Below are 22,507 nucleotides of genomic sequence, written 5' to 3' on the forward strand. Positions count from 1 at the left end.
TTAATAGTATATCTTGTCTGGATACTTGATATGTAGCAAAGTACTCTTTTGTGATACTGCTGAACTGGGTAGGATTATTGACAGAAGTTGTCAGAAGTTAAAAGGAATGTCTCAGGAGTAAGAAAACCTTGACTATCTGGAAGTAAGAAAAGATACCGATGATTAAATAAATCTGCTAAAGAATAAGAACAGAAAACCAAGAGTCATGCTTAGTTTTCAGTCCAGTAAGAATACAGATATGACATTTTGATTTTTTTTCCATTAATAAGCTCTCCTTTAAATTTATCACAGGCTCTGTTACTGTCAAGGTCCCATCTTCTCCTCAAACCTATTTACAGTTATCAGGAAAAGAGGTTGATATGAACCCAGAAGTCAATGTTCAGGAAGTGGCTGAAGATGATAAAGATGATGGTGTAACAATTATTGGTAAGGAGGCTGCATTTTCCCTTGTATGGACTTGCTACTGTTGGTTTATAAGTAGAAATATGGTATAGTTCACTTCGGTCATAGTCCTTTTGTTCTTTTTCATTCTCACATTTAATGTTGACAATTATCATAGCATGATATAGACAGTTAGTTTGAAAAGACCTGCATAGATTATTTTAGAACCCTCCTTCCTGCTATCCTAGATAAAACTGATTTGAAAAATTGTCTGGAATGGCTGCTTTCTAATTCTTGGACTTAACCGGCAACATGTGATGCAAGATTAAAGATAACGTTACATGATTAAATAGAATTTTATTGAACTTATTGGTTTGCTTTTTTAGTACAGCAAACTCTCAGTCCAAAAAGATTCATGTATTTTCCATTACATCCAGCTACACAGATTGTTAATACTATTCTTTTCTTATAGATACAATGTTTTAATAAGCACTATAGTAAATGCTGGTGGATTTTCTATTAAATTCTCACAGAATGGCATCAAGAACACTTAAATTACTCTGTAGGAAGATGCTTATTACTTCATAATTATTATGAAGCTCCTTAAACTACTTGTTTTTATTTATTTGTTATGTCTTGCTGGTTCTGACCAACAAACTCTGCATAAAGAAATGCTCATGCAATAATCTATCATATTTACTATCTCAGTGTCAAATAATTAATATTCCAACACCACCTGAGGTGAGAAATGGGTTTATTGACAAGTATTGTTAGTCTGAAGATCTCTTCCCCAACCTCTGCTTTTATAGGCTCATTGTGGCCCAGGGCTTTTTAAAGAGATACATTCTAAGAGATAGATAGCAAGCAATCAGAAATATGAAGATAAGTACCTTCAGGGCTTTATACCTGTCTTTTGACAGGATTACTGCAAAAGGTCAAACACTCAGACAGTATCATTCAAACACCAGCCAGATCTGCAGTCAATTACAGTCTCCATAGTGTTCTAGAGTTTCCACAGGGTCCTGTGTTTGGACCCTTATTTTCTAAACCAGGAAGGGCCAAATTAAAAAGAGGTCTTTTGTACTCAGTGTACTCAGTGTAGCAATCAAGGTTACAGTTGGATATTGTACTTCATGCCTAGGATTTCAGCTACATGGGAGACAGAAATAGGAGGCTCACAGTTCAAGCCAAATCCATAATACTAGCCTAAATCTGGCCTGAACAAAAGCAGGAAACCCTATCTTAAACACAAGCTAAAACTAAAAGATTCCGCTGGGGGTGGGAGGAGAGACATGGCTCAAGTAAGTATAAGACCCCAAGTTCAATTCCCAGTGCTAACAAAAAGAAGGGAAAAATAGATACTGATTAGCAGAGTCTTAGAGTTCTGGAGGGCACTCTGCACAGCTGGACCCCTGGTAGCTCTGGGCATTGTCTCTGAGAGGTATATTAAGGGGTTAGTGTGGAGGGTGCTCATATGAAGAGGCAGCAGTCTTTCTTAGAGCAACTCGTATTTTCTTTTCATCTTTAAACTATTTGGTCCCCAAAAGGCCTCAAGCCTTTATTTATCATGTAGATGAAATAATTGAAGCAACTCAGAAAATCAGAGCAGTTTGGTTTCCCCCACCACCATAAGATTTCCACTCTGAAACTTAATTTTAGAAATAATGAGCAGCTTTATATGTGACTTGTTGTTATAAGCAGCTGAGCTCAGCTCATCTGGGCCTTCCTCAGAGAGCCTTTGAGGCAGAGAAGCGGAAAGACTACCCTCTATGCTATGAGGTTTGCATTTTTTCTGTAGCATGACTTCTACTGGGTAATTTCTACAAGAAGCCAGGCCAGTAAAATTTAGTCCTCTAGGCTCAGGCTTCCCACAGGATTTTTATGTACCACGCGGTAATTTTATTTATTTATTTCAGTTTTTTTAACTTTATAAACATACTTCAATTGTTTTGCTATTAAAATCTTAAAGTTTAAATTGCTTATTATAAATGTATCAAAAGGAAATTGCCTGGGCTGGGGATATAGCCTAGTGGCAAGAGTGCCTGCCTCGGATACACGAGGCCCTAGGTTCGATTCCCCAGTACCACATATACAGAAAACGGCGGCGCTGTGGCTCAAGTGGCGGAGTGCTAGCCTTGAGCGGGAAGAAGCCAGGGACAGTGCTCAGGCCCGGAATCCAAGGCCCAGGACTGGCCAAAAAAAACGAAATTGCCGAAATACTGGCCTTGTATATGTAATATTGCTAAATTCTTTTATTAAATACAGTATGCTATGCTTTCTGAAAGTAGAATTAGTCTTTTGATTTGCATGCCTTTTCTCTTTTCCATTGCTTATTGTACTAGCTATAATTTTAGTATGATGCTCAATAGAAGCCATGAAAGCAAGGATAATGAAGTGAAAAAAATCCCAAGGTATTGCTGGACACTGATGGCTCCTACCTGCAAATCTACCTATTCAGAAAGCTAAGTTCTGGGGGTCACAGTTGAAAACCAGCCCAAGCCAAGTCTGTGAGACTATTCAATTATGCACACACACATACACACACACACACACACACACACACACACACACACACACACACACACCAGAAGTAAAGCTGTGTCTCAAGTGGTAGAATGTTAGCCTGGAGAAAAAATGCACAAGGCCCTGAGTTCACCCCCCAGACTGGCACACACAAAATAATATTTTTTCAATGTATATCCTACAAAATTAAGAAAAGTGAGGGAAAGGAAAAGGAGTTGGTTGGGAGGGATGGATGAAAATGCTGAAAGAGGAGACATTGATCAAGATGAATTTTACTCATCAACTACTTTATTGAATGGCAACTCCTTTGTACAACTATTGAAAAACAACAAAAATATTTTTTAAAAAGTTCTTAACTAGACACTAGTGGCTTATGTTTATAATCTTAGCTAGTCAAGAGGTTGAGATCTGAAAATCCTGGTTCAAAACCAGCCCAGGTAAGGAAAGTCTGTGAAAGTCTTATCTCCAATTAATTACCAAAGAAGCCAAAATTGGAGCTGTGGCTCAAGTAGTAGAGAGCTAGCCTTGAACATAAAAGCTCAACAGCAGTGCCCAAGCCCTGAGTTCAAGTCCCAGGACTAGCATAAAAGTAAAACAAAGCAAAACATATTGCTAATAATAGCATTGTTTTTATTAAAAGATTCCTTTTTCATCTATTGAAATGATAAATCCATTTATAGAGTGAATTGCACAGGTTGATTTCCTATTGATAAAAAGGATTCATGTGTCCAGTTTAAATTCTTTGTATGGTGTATCAACTTTGGACACATCTTGCAGATCCAATTTGTCAAGACTTCATTAAAGTCTTATCTCTGATGAATATTTGCCTGTAGTTTGGTAAGCTATAGTTTTTTTTTAATTCACTTAGTGTTTTTATTCTTAGTGAGCTATTATTTGAAATCAGATCTTGGCAGCTTTTCAAGTTATGGGCTTAAGTAACCCACTTGCTTCAGCTTCCCACAAAGGTTTATTAAAGGCATGGATTACCAAGCTTTAAGATTATTTTTATGGTAAAAATTAGAAATATATAGTCTATATATTTTATGCTTTTCAGCAGTAATGGAGTTAGAACTCAGGGCCTTCTGATTCCCAAACAGATGACCTACCCTGGAGCCACGCTGCTTGCGTCCATGGTTTTTCTCTCTAGCGTGACTTCTTTCATGACTCAGAAGGTGATGTAGTTGAGTGAAGGCTTTATCACAAGCTTATAGCTTATAGCGAAGCCATGGGCAGAGAGGCCAGACTGAGCATATCTGCACTTTGCCCACTGACAGCACTCCTGCGGCCTGAGGAAGACCATCTGCCTCCTGAGGTTTTACTCAGAGTAAACCATCCGCTACGAGGGGGCGTGTCGGTGGGCGGGGCCGGGGCGGAGCTGTCTTCCAGAGGCGGCGCAGCGGCAGGAAGCTCCCGAGCTTCCCACGGAGTCAGCGACCCCGGAGAAAGCTCCCGGGACTGGGCCGGCCGAGTGGCAGGACTCAGCGTTCTGATTCCGGCGACTTCCGGGCGGCGGAGCTCTGCCCCTCCTTTCTTTTCTCTAGGTCAGGTCTCCTTCTGCCTGCGCTGGACCTGCGCACGCGGGGGACTTCCGCATCGGGCCCTCCAGCCTCCCGCAGCGTCCCGCAGCGCCCTGGCGGGCAGCAGCCTGGGTGGTAGCGGCGCGCTTGGTGCTCGGCGCCAGCACCTGCTACTGCCATCTACAGGCTGAGGCGGGGCCCGCGGCGAGGCGGCCGGGGGCATCGGCTGAGCCCCTCTGGATCTGCAGGTAAGGCGGGGGGGGGGGGGGGGGGTGGGGTGGGGGGGGCCTGCCCGGCAGGTGTACGGCAACTGACACCAAGGCCTCCCTGGCCAGGGCGGGCCCAGTGGCTCCTCTGAGCTCGCAGTGAAATCAGCGGCCCAGCGGGAGGAGGGCGGGGAGCCCCAGTGGAGAGGGCAATCGCCCCCTGAGAGAGTGGGCAGTCCTGAGCCACCTCCTGGCATCAAAAAGATGGCCCCAAAGTCTTCTGCCTGCTTCAGGCGTCAAAGCAGAGGACTGCCAAAGGCCTGCTGATGGCCTCCTGCTTTAAAGCTTGCTGTGGGTCTTTGTGCTGTGGAAGGGATGCCGGGACTGTGGTGGGGACAGCTGGTGGGAGGGGGTGGGGGGGGGCTAGAGCCAAGGATGAAATTCTACTTGTGCCAGCATGGGGGCTGTTCTGCCTGCAGTTTATCCCGCCTGGGGGGGAGGGGGAGGGAGAGAGATGCTGGAAACTGGAACTATTGAGAGAGAGAGACAGAGAGAGACAAAGAGACAGAGACAGAGACTGAGAAGAGAGGGAAGGAGGAGGAAGACCAGGAGGGGGAGGGGGAGGAGGGGGGAGAGGAAGGAGAGGAAGAGGAGGAGGAAGGGGAGGAGGAGGCTGGAAACTGGAACCTTGCCTGTGAGAGACACTGGATATAGGTCTGTTTACAAGGTTGTCTGCTGGATATGGGTCTGTTTAGAAGGTTTAAATCGTCATGGTTGAGTTTGAGGATATCAATTTTTGCTAGGAAAGCATCCAATTCTTCCAGGTTCTCGATTTTGTTGGTGTAAAAGTTTGCAAAATAGTCCCTTATTGTGTTCTGGATTTTGATTGTTTCTGTGGTGATGTTACCTGTTTCATCTCTGATCTTGTTTATTTGGGTAGTGCTGCCTTTGTTTTTTGGTCAGATTTGCTAGGGGTCTGTCTATCTTGTTAATTTTTTCAAAAAATCAACTCTTCATTTTGTTGATTCTTTCGATGGTTTATTTTTACTCTAAGTCATTTAATTCTTATTTGGTTTTAGTTATTTGCTTCCATCTATTGGCTTGGTGTTTGGCTTGTTGTTCTCTTTCTGGGAGCTTAAGGTGATCCCTTAAGTTTTTGAGTTGCTATTTCTCCAGTTTGTTGATGTAGGTACTCAGAGATATAATTTTTCCTCTGAGTACTGCCTTTGCTGTGTTCCAAAGGAGCTGGTACTTTGTGTGCTCATCTGAGTTTAATCCCATAAACATTTGGATCTGTGTTCTAATTTCTTCAATGACCCACTTATGGTTCAGCAACGTGTTGCTTAGTCTCCATGAATTGTGGGATTTTCTGTGGTGACTGTTTGAGTTGAGCTCTAATTTTATTCCATTGTGGTCTGAGAGAATGTAGGGAATGATTTCGATACTTCTGAGTTTGTACATATTTTCTTTGTGCCCTTTGTGTGATCTATTTTGGAGAAAGTTCCATGAGCTGCTGAAAAGAATGTGTATTCTGGTGTTGCTGGATGGAATATTCTGTAGATCTTGGTTAAGTCTAGTTGGTCCATGCAGTTGTTTAGTTCTGAGGTTTCTTTGCTTCGTTTTTGGTGTGTTGATCTGTCCAGATGTGACAGTGGAGTGTTAAAGTCTCCAACTATCAATGTGTTTGGATCTATGAGTGTTTTTAGAGTCAGTAGTGTTTGTTTGATGAAGTTGGGTGCTCCTGTATTTGGGGTGTAGATATTTAGGATGGTTATATCCTCCTGTAGGAGAGATCCTTTTATTAGTATGTAGTAACCTTCTTTGTCTCTTCTTACCTTTTTAAATTTGAAGTCAATTTTATCTGATACGGGGATTGCAACTCCAGCGTGCCTATGGGGGCAGTTTGCCTGGTAGATTTTATTCCAGCCTTTCACTTTTAGAAGATATTTGCTTTTGCTGGATAGATGTGTCTCTTGGAGGCGGGTTCATTTCTCTATCTTTATTGTAATCTTGATTATTTTCCATGTGTAGTATATTTTCCATGTGTAGGACTTTCTGTAAAGCTGGTGTGATGGAAATATATTGTTTCAGTTTTTCCTTACTGTGGAAGACTTTTATTTGACCATTTGACCTTCAGCTATGAATGAGAGTTTAGCTGGGTACAGTATTCTTGGTTGATAGTTTTTTTTGTTTTGTTTTGTTTTGTTTTTAGGGTGTAGTATACCTCATTCCAGGCTCTCCTTGCTTTCATAGTCTCTCCTGAGAAGTCTCGGGTAATTCTGATTCATTTTCCTTTATATGTGATTATTTTCCTCTCCCTCGAAGCTTTAAGGATTCTTTCCTTGGACTGCATTGATCCTGTTTTGATCAAAATGTATAGGTGGGATGTCCTATTCTGATGTGGTCTGGTCTGTTTGGGGTTCTAAATGCTTCTTGTATCTGGATAGGCCTATCATTCTGGATATTTGGGAAATTCTCAGCTAATATTCTGTTAAATAAGTTGCCTATTCCATTGACTTCTTTCTCTAGGTTTTCCTTGATACCTATTAGCCTTAAATTGGGCTTCCTGATTGTATCTTGGAGCTCCTGGAGTGATCTGTTTTGCTGATTGGATTGGTTTTGTATAGTTTTTTGTTCTTTCTCCATAGATTGTAGGGAATCTTCAGTTCCTGAGATTCGATCCTCTGCTTTATCTAGTGTGCTCTGTAGGCTAGCTACTTGATTTTTAATCTCCCTTCCTCTTACTGGTCTTTCTTGATGGCTTCCAGGTCTTAAGTCCTGTATGGACTTCTTTACTTCATTAATTTGGTTCTAAGTGCTGTCTCTCAAATCTTTTAGCTGGGTAGCTCTCTTGGACTCTTGAAGTTCATTTATCTTTCTATTTGTGTTGGCCATGAAATCCTCTATTACTTTATGGACGGATTGATGTATTAATCTTTGGTTCGCCTCCTCATGCTCTAGAATAGCTGTCTGAAGAGATTCAAACTTTTCATTTAACATTTTTATCAGTAGAGTTGTAGAGCATTTTGAGGGTTCTCTTCTAGGTCTTTGATTGATTGCTCTGCTTCCTTCTTCTTTTGAGCGGGAGATGAGATTCCCTTGTTTGCCATCTTTCTTGTGCTTCTTCTGCCCATTTTGGTTGGAAATGCCAATTTACAAGCACCAGTGAGCACCATTTAAGATCCAAAGCAGACCTTACCAAGCACTGTTGTATAAATCTTAGAAGTTCACAGTTATATACAGATATCTTCCCTCTCTTTTTTGTATATAAAAGCAAATTTGGTGTGCCAGAAGAATATAATTTTAATGTAACAACCAACCCCGAACCCTGTATTCAGTAGTTACTTATTTACCATTATAACCCTATGAGCAATTTTTATTCTCATATTTAGTTCTTTTTGGACTAGTGGGATTTCTCTATGAACCTCTTTGACTCACTCGTATTGAACAAGGATACCCTCTATCCTATAACCAGGGGTCAATGGAGTCTGGAGGTCCTAGAAGTAAATTTAGGAGGGTAAGTTAGGGGTATTGAAGAGAGTAGAGTAAAATGAATGGGGGATGATGATTTTGGTTTAGTTTCAGTGAAATGGAAAGGTGGAGAAGAGTAGAATCGGTAGAAAGAGCGAGGTTAAAATAATAGACAAAATGGAGAGTCAACAGAAAAGAGTAAAGGTATTAGTCAAAGGAAAGTAATTTTAAAGGGGGTGGATCTACTCTGACCCTCCTCCCCTAATAGTTAAATCCTGGGGCTCTGTGGTTAGCACAGCTTGCAGGTAGGACTTAGGTGTCCTCTGTAGTTGGGGGAAGCTGAGCAATCTCCGGAACCGTAGCTCCTCCCATCTGCTGTGGGACTGCTGCCTTTAAAGTCTGGCTCTGAATAGGCTTGGACTCAGCCAGGTGGGGCGCCTGGGGCCTGGTTTAGCTGGCTGAGAGCTGCTTGCAGTGGGGGAGGTTCCTCCCTCTTGGGCAGGGTGACCTCCTAGGCAGAGCTGGCTGTGGAATTCAGCTGTTTGCTGGTGAGACTTGGGCGTTTGTAATGGAGCTGTTTATCTGTCTCAGGAACTGTTTACTCTCCTGTCTGTTTGCTCCTTCCTGCCAGTAGCTGCTTGCCACTTTGGGTTTGATTTTAGAAATTCCTGCTGCTGGAGAGTCGGCAGCCACCGAGTCAGCGGGGCACCACTGGCTGAGTTTACCTGAGTCTGTGAGTCTCAGCCCGAGGAGAGATACTCCCACGTGGGCAGAGGGATCGTCTTCTGAGCAGAGCTAGCTCTCACTGTTCAGTTACTCTTGCCCTTTGCAAAGATGGCCCCTGTAATGGAGTCACCCCCCACAAGGGAGGGGATTCCTGGTTCCTGCTAGAGTCCACCACTCAGTCTCCAGCAAAAAAGATGATAAAAGGATGGATTTATTGGGGAAGTAAAAAGCAAACCGACTGGCCAGAGTCGCAGCCCATACTCGAGACCTGGAACTGTGACCACGTGTTGCCTTTCAGGCCTGGTTATATAGGCAAACATCACATAGTCAAACCTGCCACACGCAGGTGGCCAATGGGGTTACCACCCTTACAGAGCGTGCTATGTCATATGCAGGTGGCCAATGGAGTTACAGTCTGTCTCCCAGTATCTGTTTGAACCAACCTATTATTCTAGTTAGAATTGTATTTGGTGGGGCTCCCAGGATGCAGGTGAATACGCCTACTCATGGGAGGGCACAGGTTTAACCTTGAACATTCCTTGAACCTTCCACATCTCAAGAGGTCAAGTGCTTTACACAATCTTATCACAGCAAAGGGGAACTTCCCTGGATAGGGCGGGGAGATCTTAGTGAAGATGGAATTGGCTTCTGCTCTCTTTAACTAATCTTGAATGGAGTCAATCTGATACCCCTCCAACAGCCAATGATGGCGCTGGCCAGATCTGACCTCCCTATTACAGCTCTTTCATCCTTGCTTTCCCCAGGCCTGCTTTATTTCCAGTCTGCTCTGGCCAGGTCTATGCCAGAGGCAAAGATGGCACTTTGCTCTGGTGATGGGGGAAGGGCTGCCTTCTGTGGATGTGAGTGAGAATGTCTTTCATGGGGTATTCACACTTTCTCTGCTATTTTGGCCCATTTCATTGTGTATATGTACTACATTTTCTTGATCCACTCATCTACTGAGGGGCATTGGGTTGGTTTCATATTTTAGTTGCAGTGCTCAGCCTGCTATTGGCATCTGTCTGCCGCCGTCTGGAGGATTTCTTCATGGTCGCCACTGTGTGCTTTAGGTGCGCGGGGTGTGGGGCGCTGTGCCAGCGCTAGTGTGGCGGCAGGACACCACCTGGAGCTCAAATCTGTGTTTTCAGGCCAGCAAAGTCGATATTTCCTTTCTGGCCAGAATCCCTGTACTGTTATAACTTACTTGGGCTGTCTTTCTAGGAGTAAAAGTTTCTCTGGGATGGGAAAACTGCGATGTCGGAGGGAGCTTAGCTAGGGCTCTGCTGCTCCTCAGCTGTCTTCCTGGAAGTCACTTTTGAGACCTTTACAGTTAAGTCTTTGAAAAATGTTTCTTAAATTCATGATTTTTTACTTTTAAAATTATGGGTGGAAGTAGTGTTGTGCCAAGTCGTGAAACCACCACCAAGAAGACCACCGAGACTCAGACATTCCGAAATGCAAAAGCAAGGCAAGGCTTTATTTAAGCGAGCTGCAACTTGGGCCTCGTCCTACCCACCGACACAGCGGAGGTTAGGAGGAAGCCCCGAGCTGTGATTACACAGGGCTTATATAGGGAAAGAACAGGGTAACAAGAATCAGGTGTTCAAGCAAGCAAGATTAGGACACAGGTACAAATCTGATTGGCTCAGGGTTCGATTCTAAAATGGGGTTCACGTGGTAAAATGGGGCCGGACTTCAAAGTCTGGCACTTCATTTCCCCCTTTTTCTTTTTGGTACCTTGGGAGCCAATCATGGCTCCATTCTGTCCATTTCAATGGCTTGCATGTCTAGGGGATGATATAGAGGTAAGTCATGGGCCAGTAGGGCCCAATGTAGTAACCAAAGGGCCTGTCACCATTTCTTACAAGTATAGTCTCTGTACCTCTGTTTTGCATGCCTCTAGTTTATCCTGCCTCATCTTCCCAAAAACAACTCTGGTCCCTCGGTTTTAAAGGGGTGCTGATGGGTGAAGATCATCCATCTTCTGTAACTCTTCAGGCTGACTCAGGGGCGTTGAACCTTACCTAGCCAGGAACATATAACCTTAACTTTACCTCTCTCTCTTAACTTTAACTCTCTCTCTCCCGTTCCTGTGTAGGAGCAGACCAGACAACCCCGAATATAGAGTGGACTGGACGGGCGCCCGTTAGAAGGGCCTCCCGGTCCAGTCCTTCAGGTTCACGGTGGTAGTGGGAAGCCTGAGCCCCCTGTGGAGGGCTTGAGGTGTTCTCCAAGTCCTCCAGGACTGCCCATATGAGCGTGTCCACTCCGGCTGGTCCTTCACTACCTACAGGTTCAGATTCAAGTGGCTGGCCTAAACAGAAAACAAAACTACAAATCACACAGACACAGACACACAGAATGAACAGCGCTATTTTCTTACCTTCGGAGTCTGGGGTCTCGGGGGTCTCTGGGGCTATCCCGGACGAAACCCCAAATGTTGTGCCAAGTCGCGAAACCACCACCAAGAAGACCACCAAGACTCAGACATTCTGAAATGCAAAAGCAAGGCAAGGCTTTATTTAAGCGAGCTGCATCTCGGGCCTCGTCCTACCCACCGACACAGCGGAGGTTAGGAGGGAGCCTCAAGCTACAATTACACACGGCTTCTAAAGGCAAAAAACAAAGTTACAACAATCAGGTGTTCAAGCAGGCAAGATTAGGACACAGGTACAAATCTGATTGGCTCAGGGTTCGAGGCACCCCAGGGGTGGTCAGAGTTAAGCATTCCCAGTGGTTAGAGTTCTAGACCGACTGGGCCCTAATGGGCTTATCCTGGGTCTGCTCACAGGGCCTGCTTATCTCAGGTTCACGTGGTAAAGTGGGGTTCACGTGGTAAAGTGGGGCCTGACTTCAAAGTCTGGCACTTCAGTAATACTGAAGGTACAGGAGTTCAGGGTGCTAGTTGATTATAATGATCCATGTGGTCACTAGTCTTATATGTAATCAGAAAGTATGGGCTTTGTGCTCATTGAGCTAGACCTGCATTCTGAGCTTAGCTGTCATAGATACTGGAACAAGTTCTTTTTTTTTCATTAATTTATTGTCAGAGTTATGTACAGAGGGGTTATAGTTTCATATGTGGCGCAGTGCATACATTTCTTATCCAACTTGTTACCTCCTCCCTCATTTCCCCCCCACTTCTACCCTCCCTGTTTCCCTCTCCCCCTTGAGTTGTGCAGTTGGTTTATACCAGATAATTTTGTAGGTATTGCTGTTGCCTTGGTTTGTCTTTTTATCCTTTGTCTCTCGATTTTGCTATTCCCTTTCCCTTCCCTAGTTCCAATACACATATATGCAATATCCAGGGCACCAAAATCACAGTGACATCAGAGGTTAAACCACAGGAAAGAAAGACAAAAGAAAAGGGCATATTTTCAAATGGTATGTTGAAAATCACAACAGTGTTAAACCACTTGTTTCCATAACTCGGAGTTTATTTCACTTAGCATCATTTTATGTGTTCATATGTACATAGCTATTGAGCTATTGTGCTCTTCTGCTAGGATAGTCCTAGACGTGTACTAATTATTCCTGATAAGGGAAACCATAAAGTCTGTGTTTCTTTGGGTCTAGCTCACTTCACTTTGTATGATTTTTTTCCATGTCCTTCCATTTCCTTATGAATGTGGCAGTGTCATTCTTTCTGACAGAGGCATAGAATACCACTGTGTATATGAACCACATTTTCTTGATCCACTCATCTACTGAGGGGCATCTGGCTTGGTTCCATATTTTAGCCATTACAAATTGTGCTATGATGAGCATAATTGTGCTGGTGGCTTTAGTGTGATCTTGTAATCTTTTGAGTAGATGCCCAAAAGTGGGGCTTCTTGGTCTTAGGGGAGCTCTATGTTTACCCATACTGCTTCCCAGAGTGGTTGAACAAGTTTACACCCCCACTCACAGTATAGTAGGGTTCCCTTTTGGCCACATCCTCTCCAGCATCTGTTATTATTAGTTTTCTTGATAATGGCCATTCTTATTGGAGTGAGGTGGAATCTCAATGTTGTTTTGATTTGCATTTATTTTATGGCCAGTGATTTTGAGCACTTCTTCATGTGTCTCTTGGCCATTCTGGTTTCCTCTTCAGAGAAGTCTCTTTTTATGTCTTTAGCCCATTTGCTGAGGGGGCAGTTGGTTCTTTGAGAATTTGTTTTGGAGGAATTTAATTTTTTTGAGTTGTACATAGATATGAGGCCTTCCTCTGTTTGTTGTATGGCCAGTAAAGATCTCCCAATCTGTGGACTTTCTATGTATCTTGCAAGCTATAGCCTTTGCCATGCAGAAGCCCTGCAGTTTGATGCAATCCCATTTGTCCAACCTTTGTTTGATTTGTTGTGTTTCTGGGTCTTTGTTAAGAAACTTTCATCCTGTACCAAGGAGCCCAGGTGTTTCTCCTATTCCTTCTTGTAAAGTTTTCAGGGTATCTGATTATTACCTTAAGGTCTTTGATCCATTTGGAATTGATTCTGGTGCAGGGTGGTATATAAGGATCTAGCTTTAGTTTGTTACAGATGTTGAACCAGTTTTGCCAGCACCGTTTGTTGAAGAGGCTGTCTTTCTTCCATCCTATTTTTTTTTTAGCTCCTTTATCAACGATTAAGTAGGCATAGGTCTGTGGGTTAATTTCTGGGTCTTCAGTTCTGTTCCATTGGTCCTCAGACCTGTTCTTGTGCCAATACCAAGCTGTTTTTATTACTATAGCTTTGTAATACAGCTTGAAGTTTGGTACTGAAATTCCTCCAGCACTGTTCTTTCTGCTTAAAATTCTTTTTGCTATTCAGGGTCTTATTTGGAACAAGTTCTTATCTGTATAATTGGAATCATGATAATACTTCATAAAACTGATATGGGGATTAATTCACCAGCTCTTAGTAAGTGCTCAATTAATAGTATATCTTGTCTGGATACTTGATATGTAGCAAAGTACTCTTTTGTGATACTGCTGAACTGGGTAGGATTATTGACAGAAGTTGTCAGAAGTTAAAAGGAATGTCTCAGGAGTAAGAAAACCTTGACTATCTGGAAGTAAGAAAAGATACCGATGATTAAATAAATCTGCTAAAGAATAAGAACAGAAAACCAAGAGTCATGCTTAGTTTTCAGTCCAGTAAGAATACAGATATGACATTTTGATTTTTTTTTCCATTAATAAGCTCTCCTTTAAATTTATCACAGGCTCTGTTACTGTCAAGGTCCCATCTTCTCCTCAAACCTATTTACAGTTATCAGGAAAAGAGGTTGATATGAACCCAGAAGTCAATGTTCAGGAAGTGGCTGAAGATGATAAAGATGATGGTGTAACAATTATTGGTAAGGAGGCTGCATTTTCCCTTGTATGGACTTGCTACTGTTGGTTTATAAGTAGAAATATGGTATAGTTCACTTCGGTCATAGTCCTTTTGTTCTTTTTCATTCTCACATTTAATGTTGACAATTATCATAGCATGATATAGACAGTTAGTTTGAAAAGACCTGCATAGATTATTTTAGAACCCTCCTTCCTGCTATCCTAGATAAAACTGATTTGAAAAATTGTCTGGAATGGCTGCTTTCTAATTCTTGGACTTAACCGGCAACATGTGATGCAAGATTAAAGATAACGTTACATGATTAAATAGAATTTTATTGAACTTATTGGTTTGCTTTTTTAGTACAGCAAACTCTCAGTCCAAAAAGATTCATGTATTTTCCATTACATCCAGCTACACAGATTGTTAATACTATTCTTTTCTTATAGATACAATGTTTTAATAAGCACTATAGTAAATGCTGGTGGATTTTCTATTAAATTCTCACAGAATGGCATCAAGAACACTTAAATTACTCTGTAGGAAGATGCTTATTACTTCATAATTATTATGAAGCTCCTTAAACTACTTGTTTTTATTTATTTGTTATGTCTTGCTGGTTCTGACCAACAAACTCTGCATAAAGAAATGCTCATGCAATAATCTATCATATTTACTATCTCAGTGTCAAATAATTAATATTCCAACACCACCTGAGGTGAGAAATGGGTTTATTGACAAGTATTGTTAGTCTGAAGATCTCTTCCCCAACCTCTGCTTTTATAGGCTCATTGTGGCCCAGGGCTTTTTAAAGAGATACATTCTAAGAGATAGATAGCAAGCAATCAGAAATATGAAGATAAGTACCTTCAGGGCTTTATACCTGTCTTTTGACAGGATTACTGCAAAAGGTCAAACACTCAGACAGTATCATTCAAACACCAGCCAGATCTGCAGTCAATTACAGTCTCCATAGTGTTCTAGAGTTTCCACAGGGTCCTGTGTTTGGACCCTTATTTTCTAAACCAGGAAGGGCCAAATTAAAAAGAGGTCTTTTGTACTCAGTGTACTCAGTGTAGCAATCAAGGTTACAGTTGGATATTGTACTTCATGCCTAGGATTTCAGCTACATGGGAGACAGAAATAGGAGGCTCACAGTTCAAGCCAAATCCATAATACTAGCCTAAATCTGGCCTGAACAAAAGCAGGAAACCCTATCTTAAACACAAGCTAAAACTAAAAGATTCCGCTGGGGGTGGGAGGAGAGACATGGCTCAAGTAAGTATAAGACCCCAAGTTCAATTCCCAGTGCTAACAAAAAGAAGGGAAAAATAGATACTGATTAGCAGAGTCTTAGAGTTCTGGAGGGCACTCTGCACAGCTGGACCCCTGGTAGCTCTGGGCATTGTCTCTGAGAGGTATATTAAGGGGTTAGTGTGGAGGGTGCTCATATGAAGAGGCAGCAGTCTTTCTTAGAGCAACTCGTATTTTCTTTTCATCTTTAAACTATTTGGTCCCCAAAAGGCCTCAAGCCTTTATTTATCATGTAGATGAAATAATTGAAGCAACTCAGAAAATCAGAGCAGTTTGGTTTCCCCCACCACCATAAGATTTCCACTCTGAAACTTAATTTTAGAAATAATGAGCAGCTTTATATGTGACTTGTTGTTATAAGCAGCTGAGCTCAGCTCATCTGGGCCTTCCTCAGAGAGCCTTTGAGGCAGAGAAGCGGAAAGACTACCCTCTATGCTATGAGGTTTGCATTTTTTCTGTAGCATGACTTCTACTGGGTAATTTCTACAAGAAGCCAGGCCAGTAAAATTTAGTCCTCTAGGCTCAGGCTTCCCACAGGATTTTTATGTACCACGCGGTAATTTTATTTATTTATTTCAGTTTTTTTAACTTTATAAACATACTTCAATTGTTTTGCTATTAAAATCTTAAAGTTTAAATTGCTTATTATAAATGTATCAAAAGGAAATTGCCTGGGCTGGGGATATAGCCTAGTGGCAAGAGTGCCTGCCTCGGATACACGAGGCCCTAGGTTCGATTCCCCAGTACCACATATACAGAAAACGGCGGCGCTGTGGCTCAAGTGGCGGAGTGCTAGCCTTGAGCGGGAAGAAGCCAGGGACAGTGCTCAGGCCCGGAATCCAAGGCCCAGGACTGGCCAAAAAAAAACGAAATTGCCGAAATACTGGCCTTGTATATGTAATATTGCTAAATTCTTTTATTAAATACAGTATGCTATGCTTTCTGAAAGTAGAATTAGTCTTTTGATTTGCATGCCTTTTCTCTTTTCCATTGCTTATTGTACTAGCTATAATTTTAGTATGATGCTCAATAGAAGCCATGAAAGCAAGGATAATGAAGTGAAAAAAATCCCAAGGTATTGCTGGACACTGATGGCTCCTACCTGCAAATCTACCTATTCAGAAAGCTAAGTTCTGGGGGTCACAGTTGAAAACCAGCCCAAGCCAAGTCTGTGAGACTATTCAATTATGCACACACACATACACACACACACACACACACACACACACACACACACACACACACACACACACCAGAAGTAAAGCTGTGTCTCAAGTGGTAGAATGTTAGCCTGGAGAAAAAATGCACAAGGCCCTGAGTTCACCCCCCAGACTGGCACACACAAAATAATATTTTTTCAATGTATATCCTACAAAATTAAGAAAAGTGAGGGAAAGGAAAAGGAGTTGGTTGGGAGGGATGGATGAAAATGCTGAAAGAGGAGACATTGATCAAGATGAATTTTACTCATCAACTACTTTATTGAATGGCAACTCCTTTGTACAACTATTGAAAAACAACAAAAATATTTTTTAAAAAGTTCTTAACTAGACACTAGTGGCTTATGTTTATAATCTTAGCTAGTCAAGAGGTTGAGATCTGAAAATCCTGGTTCAAAACCAGCCCAGGTAAGGAAAGTCTGTGAAAGTCTTATCTCCAATTAATTACCAAAGAAGCCAAAATTGGAGCTGTGGCTCAAGTAGTAGAGAGCTAGCCTTGAACATAAAAGCTCAACAGCAGTGCCCAAGCCCTGAGTTCAAGTCCCAGGACTAGCATAAAAGTAAAACAAAGCAAAACATATTGCTAATAATAGCATTGTTTTTATTAAAAGATTCCTTTTTCATCTATTGAAATGATAAATCCATTTATAGAGTGAATTGCACAGGTTGATTTCCTATTGATAAAAAGGATTCATGTGTCCAGTTTAAATTCTTTGTATGGTGTATCAACTTTGGACACATCTTGCCAGATCCAATTTGTCAAGACTTCATTAAAGTCTTATCTCTGATGAATATTTGCCTGTAGTTTGGTAAGCTATAGTTTTTTTTTTAATTCACTTAGTGTTTTTATTCTTAGTGAGCTATTATTTGAAATCAGATCTTGGCAGCTTTTCAAGTTATGGGCTTAAGTAACCCACTTGCTTCAGCTTCCCACAAAGGTTTATTAAAGGCATGGATTACCAAGCTTTAAGATTATTTTTATGGTAAAAATTAGAAATATATAGTCTATATATTTTATGCTTTTCAGCAGTAATGGAGTTAGAACTCAGGGCCTTCTGATTCCCAAACAGATGACCTACCCTGGAGCCACGCTGCTTGCGTCCATGGTTTTTCTCTCTAGCGTGACTTCTTTCATGACTCAGAAGGTGATGTAGTTGAGTGAAGGCTTTATCACAAGCTTATAGCTTATAGCGAAGCCATGGGCAGAGAGGCCAGACTGAGCATATCTGCACTTTGCCCACTGACAGCACTCCTGCGGCCTGAGGAAGACCATCTGCCTCCTGAGGTTTTACTCAGAGTAAACCATCCGCTACGAGGGGGCGTGTCGGTGGGCGGGGCCGGGGCGGAGCTGTCTTCCAGAGGCGGCGCAGCGGCAGGAAGCTCCCGAGCTTCCCACGGAGTCAGCGACCCCGGAGAAAGCTCCCGGGACTGGGCCGGCCGAGTGGCAGGACTCAGCGTTCTGATTCCGGCGACTTCCGGGCGGCGGAGCTCTGCCCCTCCTTTCTTTTCTCTAGGTCAGGTCTCCTTCTGCCTGCGCTGGACCTGCGCACGCGGGGGACTTCCGCATCGGGCCCTCCAGCCTCCCGCAGCGTCCCGCAGCGCCCTGGCGGGCAGCAGCCTGGGTGGTAGCGGCGCGCTTGGTGCTCGGCGCCAGCACCTGCTACTGCCATCTACAGGCTGAGGCGGGGCCCGCGGCGAGGCGGCCGGGGGCATCGGCTGAGCCCCTCTGGATCTGCAGGTAAGGCGGGGGGGGGGGGGGGGGGGGGGTGGGGTGGGGGGGGGCCTGCCCGGCAGGTGTACGGCAACTGACACCAAGGCCTCCCTGGCCAGGGCGGGCCCAGTGGCTCCTCTGAGCTCGCAGTGAAATCAGCGGCCCAGCGGGAGGAGGGCGGGGAGCCCCAGTGGAGAGGGCAATCGCCCCCTGAGAGAGTGGGCAGTCCTGAGCCACCTCCTGGCATCAAAAAGATGGCCCCAAAGTCTTCTGCCTGCTTCAGGCGTCAAAGCAGAGGACTGCCAAAGGCCTGCTGATGGCCTCCTGCTTTAAAGCTTGCTGTGGGTCTTTGTGCTGTGGAAGGGATGCCGGGACTGTGGTGGGGACAGCTGGTGGGAGGGGGTGGGGGGGGGGCTAGAGCCAAGGATGAAATTCTACTTGTGCCAGCATGGGGGCTGTTCTGCCTGCAGTTTATCCCGCCTGGGGGGGAGAGGGGAGGGAGAGAGATGCTGGAAACTGGAACTATTGAGAGAGAGAGACAGAGAGAGACAAAGAGACAGAGACAGAGACTGAGAAGAGAGGGAAGGAGGAGGAAGACCAGGAGGGGGAGGGGGAGGAGGGGGGAGAGGAAGGAGAGGAAGAGGAGGAGGAAGGGGAGGAGGAGGCTGGAAACTGGAACCTTGCCTGTGAGAGGACACTGGATATAGGTCTGTTTACAAGGTTGTCTGCTGGATATGGGTCTGTTTAGAAGGTTTAAATCGTCATGGTTGAGTTTGAGGATATCAATTTTTGCTAGGAAAGCATCCAATTCTTCCAGGTTCTCGATTTGTTGGTGTAAAAGTTTGCAAAATAGTCCCTTATTGTGTTCTGGATTTTGATTGTTTCTGTGGTGATGTTACCTGTTTCATCTCTGATCTTGTTTATTTGGGTAGTGCTGCCTTTGTTTTTTGGTCAGATTTGCTAGGGGTCTGTCTATCTTGTTAATTTTTTCAAAAAATCAACTCTTCATTTTGTTGATTCTTTCGATGGTTTATTTTTACTCTAAGTCATTTAATTCTTATTTGGTTTTAGTTATTTGCTTCCATCTATTGGCTTGGTGTTTGGCTTGTTGTTCTCTTTCTGGGAGCTTAAGGTGATCCCTTAAGTTTTTGAGTTGCTATTTCTCCAGTTTGTTGATGTAGGTACTCAGAGATATAATTTTTCCTCTGAGTACTGCCTTTGCTGTGTTCCAAAGGAGCTGGTACTTTGTGTGCTCATCTGAGTTTAATCCCATAAACATTTGGATCTGTGTTCTAATTTCTTCAATGACCCACTTATGGTTCAGCAACGTGTTGCTTAGTCTCCATGAATTGTGGGATTTTCTGTGGTGACTGTTTGAGTTGAGCTCTAATTTTATTCCATTGTGGTCTGAGAGAATGTAGGGAATGATTTCGATACTTCTGAGTTTGTACATATTTTCTTTGTGCCCTTTGTGTGATCTATTTTGGAGAAAGTTCCATGAGCTGCTGAAAAGAATGTGTATTCTGGTGTTGCTGGATGGAATATTCTGTAGATCTTGGTTAAGTCTAGTTGGTCCATGCAGTTGTTTAGTTCTGAGGTTTCTTTGCTTCGTTTTTGGTGTGTTGATCTGTCCAGATGTGACAGTGGAGTGTTAAAGTCTCCAACTATCAATGTGTTTGGATCTATGAGTGTTTTTAGAGTCAGTAGTGTTTGTTTGATGAAGTTGGGTGCTCCTGTATTTGGGGTGTAGATATTTAGGATGGTTATATCCTCCTGTAGGAGAGATCCTTTTATTAGTATGTAGTAACCTTCTTTGTCTCTTCTTACCTTTTTAAATTTGAAGTCAATTTTATCTGATACGGGGATTGCAACTCCAGCGTGCCTATGGGGGCAGTTTGCCTGGTAGATTTTATTCCAGCCTTTCACTTTTAGAAGATATTTGCTTTTGCTGGATAGATGTGTCTCTTGGAGGCGGGTTCATTTCTCTATCTTTATTGTAATCTTGATTATTTTCCATGTGTAGTATATTTTCCATGTGTAGGACTTTCTGTAAAGCTGGTGTGATGGAAATATATTGTTTCAGTTTTTCCTTACTGTGGAAGACTTTTATTTGACCATTTGACCTTCAGCTATGAATGAGAGTTTAGCTGGGTACAGTATTCTTGGTTGATAGTTTTTTTTGTTTTGTTTTGTTTTGTTTTTAGGGTGTAGTATACCTCATTCCAGGCTCTCCTTGCTTTCATAGTCTCTCCTGAGAAGTCTCGGGTAATTCTGATTCATTTTCCTTTATATGTGATTATTTTCCTCTCCCTCGAAGCTTTAAGGATTCTTTCCTTGGACTGCATTGATCCTGTTTTGATCAAAATGTATAGGTGGGATGTCCTATTCTGATGTGGTCTGGTCTGTTTGGGGTTCTAAATGCTTCTTGTATCTGGATAGGCCTATCATTCTGGATATTTGGGAAATTCTCAGCTAATATTCTGTTAAATAAGTTGCCTATTCCATTGACTTCTTTCTCTAGGTTTTCCTTGATACCTATTAGCCTTAAATTGGGCTTCCTGATTGTATCTTGGAGCTCCTGGAGTGATCTGTTTTGCTGATTGGATTGGTTTTGTATAGTTTTTTGTTCTTTCTCCATAGATTGTAGGGAATCTTCAGTTCCTGAGATTCGATCCTCTGCTTTATCTAGTGTGCTCTGTAGGCTAGCTACTTGATTTTTAATCTCCCTTCCTCTTACTGGTCTTTCTTGATGGCTTCCAGGTCTTAAGTCCTGTATGGACTTCTTTACTTCATTAATTTGGTTCTAAGTGCTGTCTCTCAAATCTTTTAGCTGGGTAGCTCTCTTGGACTCTTGAAGTTCATTTATCTTTCTATTTGTGTTGGCCATGAAATCCTCTATTACTTTATGGACGGATTGATGTATTAATCTTTGGTTCGCCTCCTCATGCTCTAGAATAGCTGTCTGAAGAGATTCAAACTTTTCATTTAACATTTTTATCAGTAGAGTTGTAGAGCATTTTGAGGGTTCTCTTCTAGGTCTTTGATTGATTGCTCTGCTTCCTTCTTCTTTGAGTGGGAGATGAGATTCCCTTGTTTGCCATCTTTCTTGTGCTTCTTCTGCCCATTTTGGTTGGAAATGCCAATTTACAAGCACCAGTGAGCACCATTTAAGATCCAAAGCAGACCTTACCAAGCACTGTTGTATAAATCTTAGAAGTTCACAGTTATATACAGATATCTTCCCTCTCTTTTTGTATATAAAAGCAAATTTGGTGTGCCAGAAGAATATAATTTTAATGTAACAACCAACCCCGAACCCTGTATTCAGTAGTTACTTATTTACCATTATAACCCTATGAGCAATTTTTATTCTCATATTTAGTTCTTTTTGGACTAGTGGGATTTCTCTATGAACCTCTTTGACTCACTCGTATTGAACAAGGATACCCTCTATCCTATAACCAGGGGTCAATGGAGTCTGGAGGTCCTAGAAGTAAATTTAGGAGGGTAAGTTAGGGGTATTGAAGAGAGTAGAGTAAAATGAATGGGGGATGATGATTTTGGTTTAGTTTCAGTGAAATGGAAAGGTGGAGAAGAGTAGAATCGGTAGAAAGAGCGAGGTTAAAATAATAGACAAAATGGAGAGTCAACAGAAAAGAGTAAAGGTATTAGTCAAAGGAAAGTAATTTTAAAGGGGGTGGATCTACTCTGACCCTCCTCCCCTAATAGTTAAATCCTGGGGCTCTGTGGTTAGCACAGCTTGCAGGTAGGACTTAGGTGTCCTCTGTAGTTGGGGGAAGCTGAGCAATCTCCGGAACCGTAGCTCCTCCCATCTGCTGTGGGACTGCTGCCTTTAAAGTCTGGCTCTGAATAGGCTTGGACTCAGCCAGGTGGGGCGCCTGGGGCCTGGTTTAGCTGGCTGAGAGCTGCTTGCAGTGGGGGAGGTTCCTCCCTCTTGGGCAGGGTGACCTCCTAGGCAGAGCTGGCTGTGGAATTCAGCTGTTTGCTGGTGAGACTTGGGCGTTTGTAATGGAGCTGTTTATCTGTCTCAGGAACTGTTTACTCTCCTGTCTGTTTGCTCCTTCCTGCCAGTAGCTGCTTGCCACTTTGGGTTTGATTTTAGAAATTCCTGCTGCTGGAGAGT

General features: G+C 42.8%; 1 long non-coding RNA gene across 1 annotated transcript in view; it reads left to right on the top strand.

Moving 5' to 3' along the window:
• The first annotated feature begins 269 nt into the window (after positions 1-269).
• LOC125344729 overlaps positions 270-22,507 on the top strand; it is a 31,646-nt gene continuing 9,408 nt past the window's right edge. Inside the window, exons 1-4 of the long non-coding RNA XR_007209624.1 lie at positions 270-426; positions 4,446-4,669; positions 14,006-14,140; positions 18,167-18,390. This is a non-coding gene — a long non-coding RNA (uncharacterized LOC125344729). The remainder of the gene's footprint in view (positions 427-4,445; positions 4,670-14,005; positions 14,141-18,166; positions 18,391-22,507) is intronic.

Source organism: Perognathus longimembris, unplaced genomic scaffold, assembly GCF_023159225.1.
Source record: "Perognathus longimembris pacificus isolate PPM17 unplaced genomic scaffold, ASM2315922v1 HiC_scaffold_4067, whole genome shotgun sequence".
Classification (NCBI taxonomy): Eukaryota; Metazoa; Chordata; class Mammalia; order Rodentia; family Heteromyidae; genus Perognathus; species Perognathus longimembris.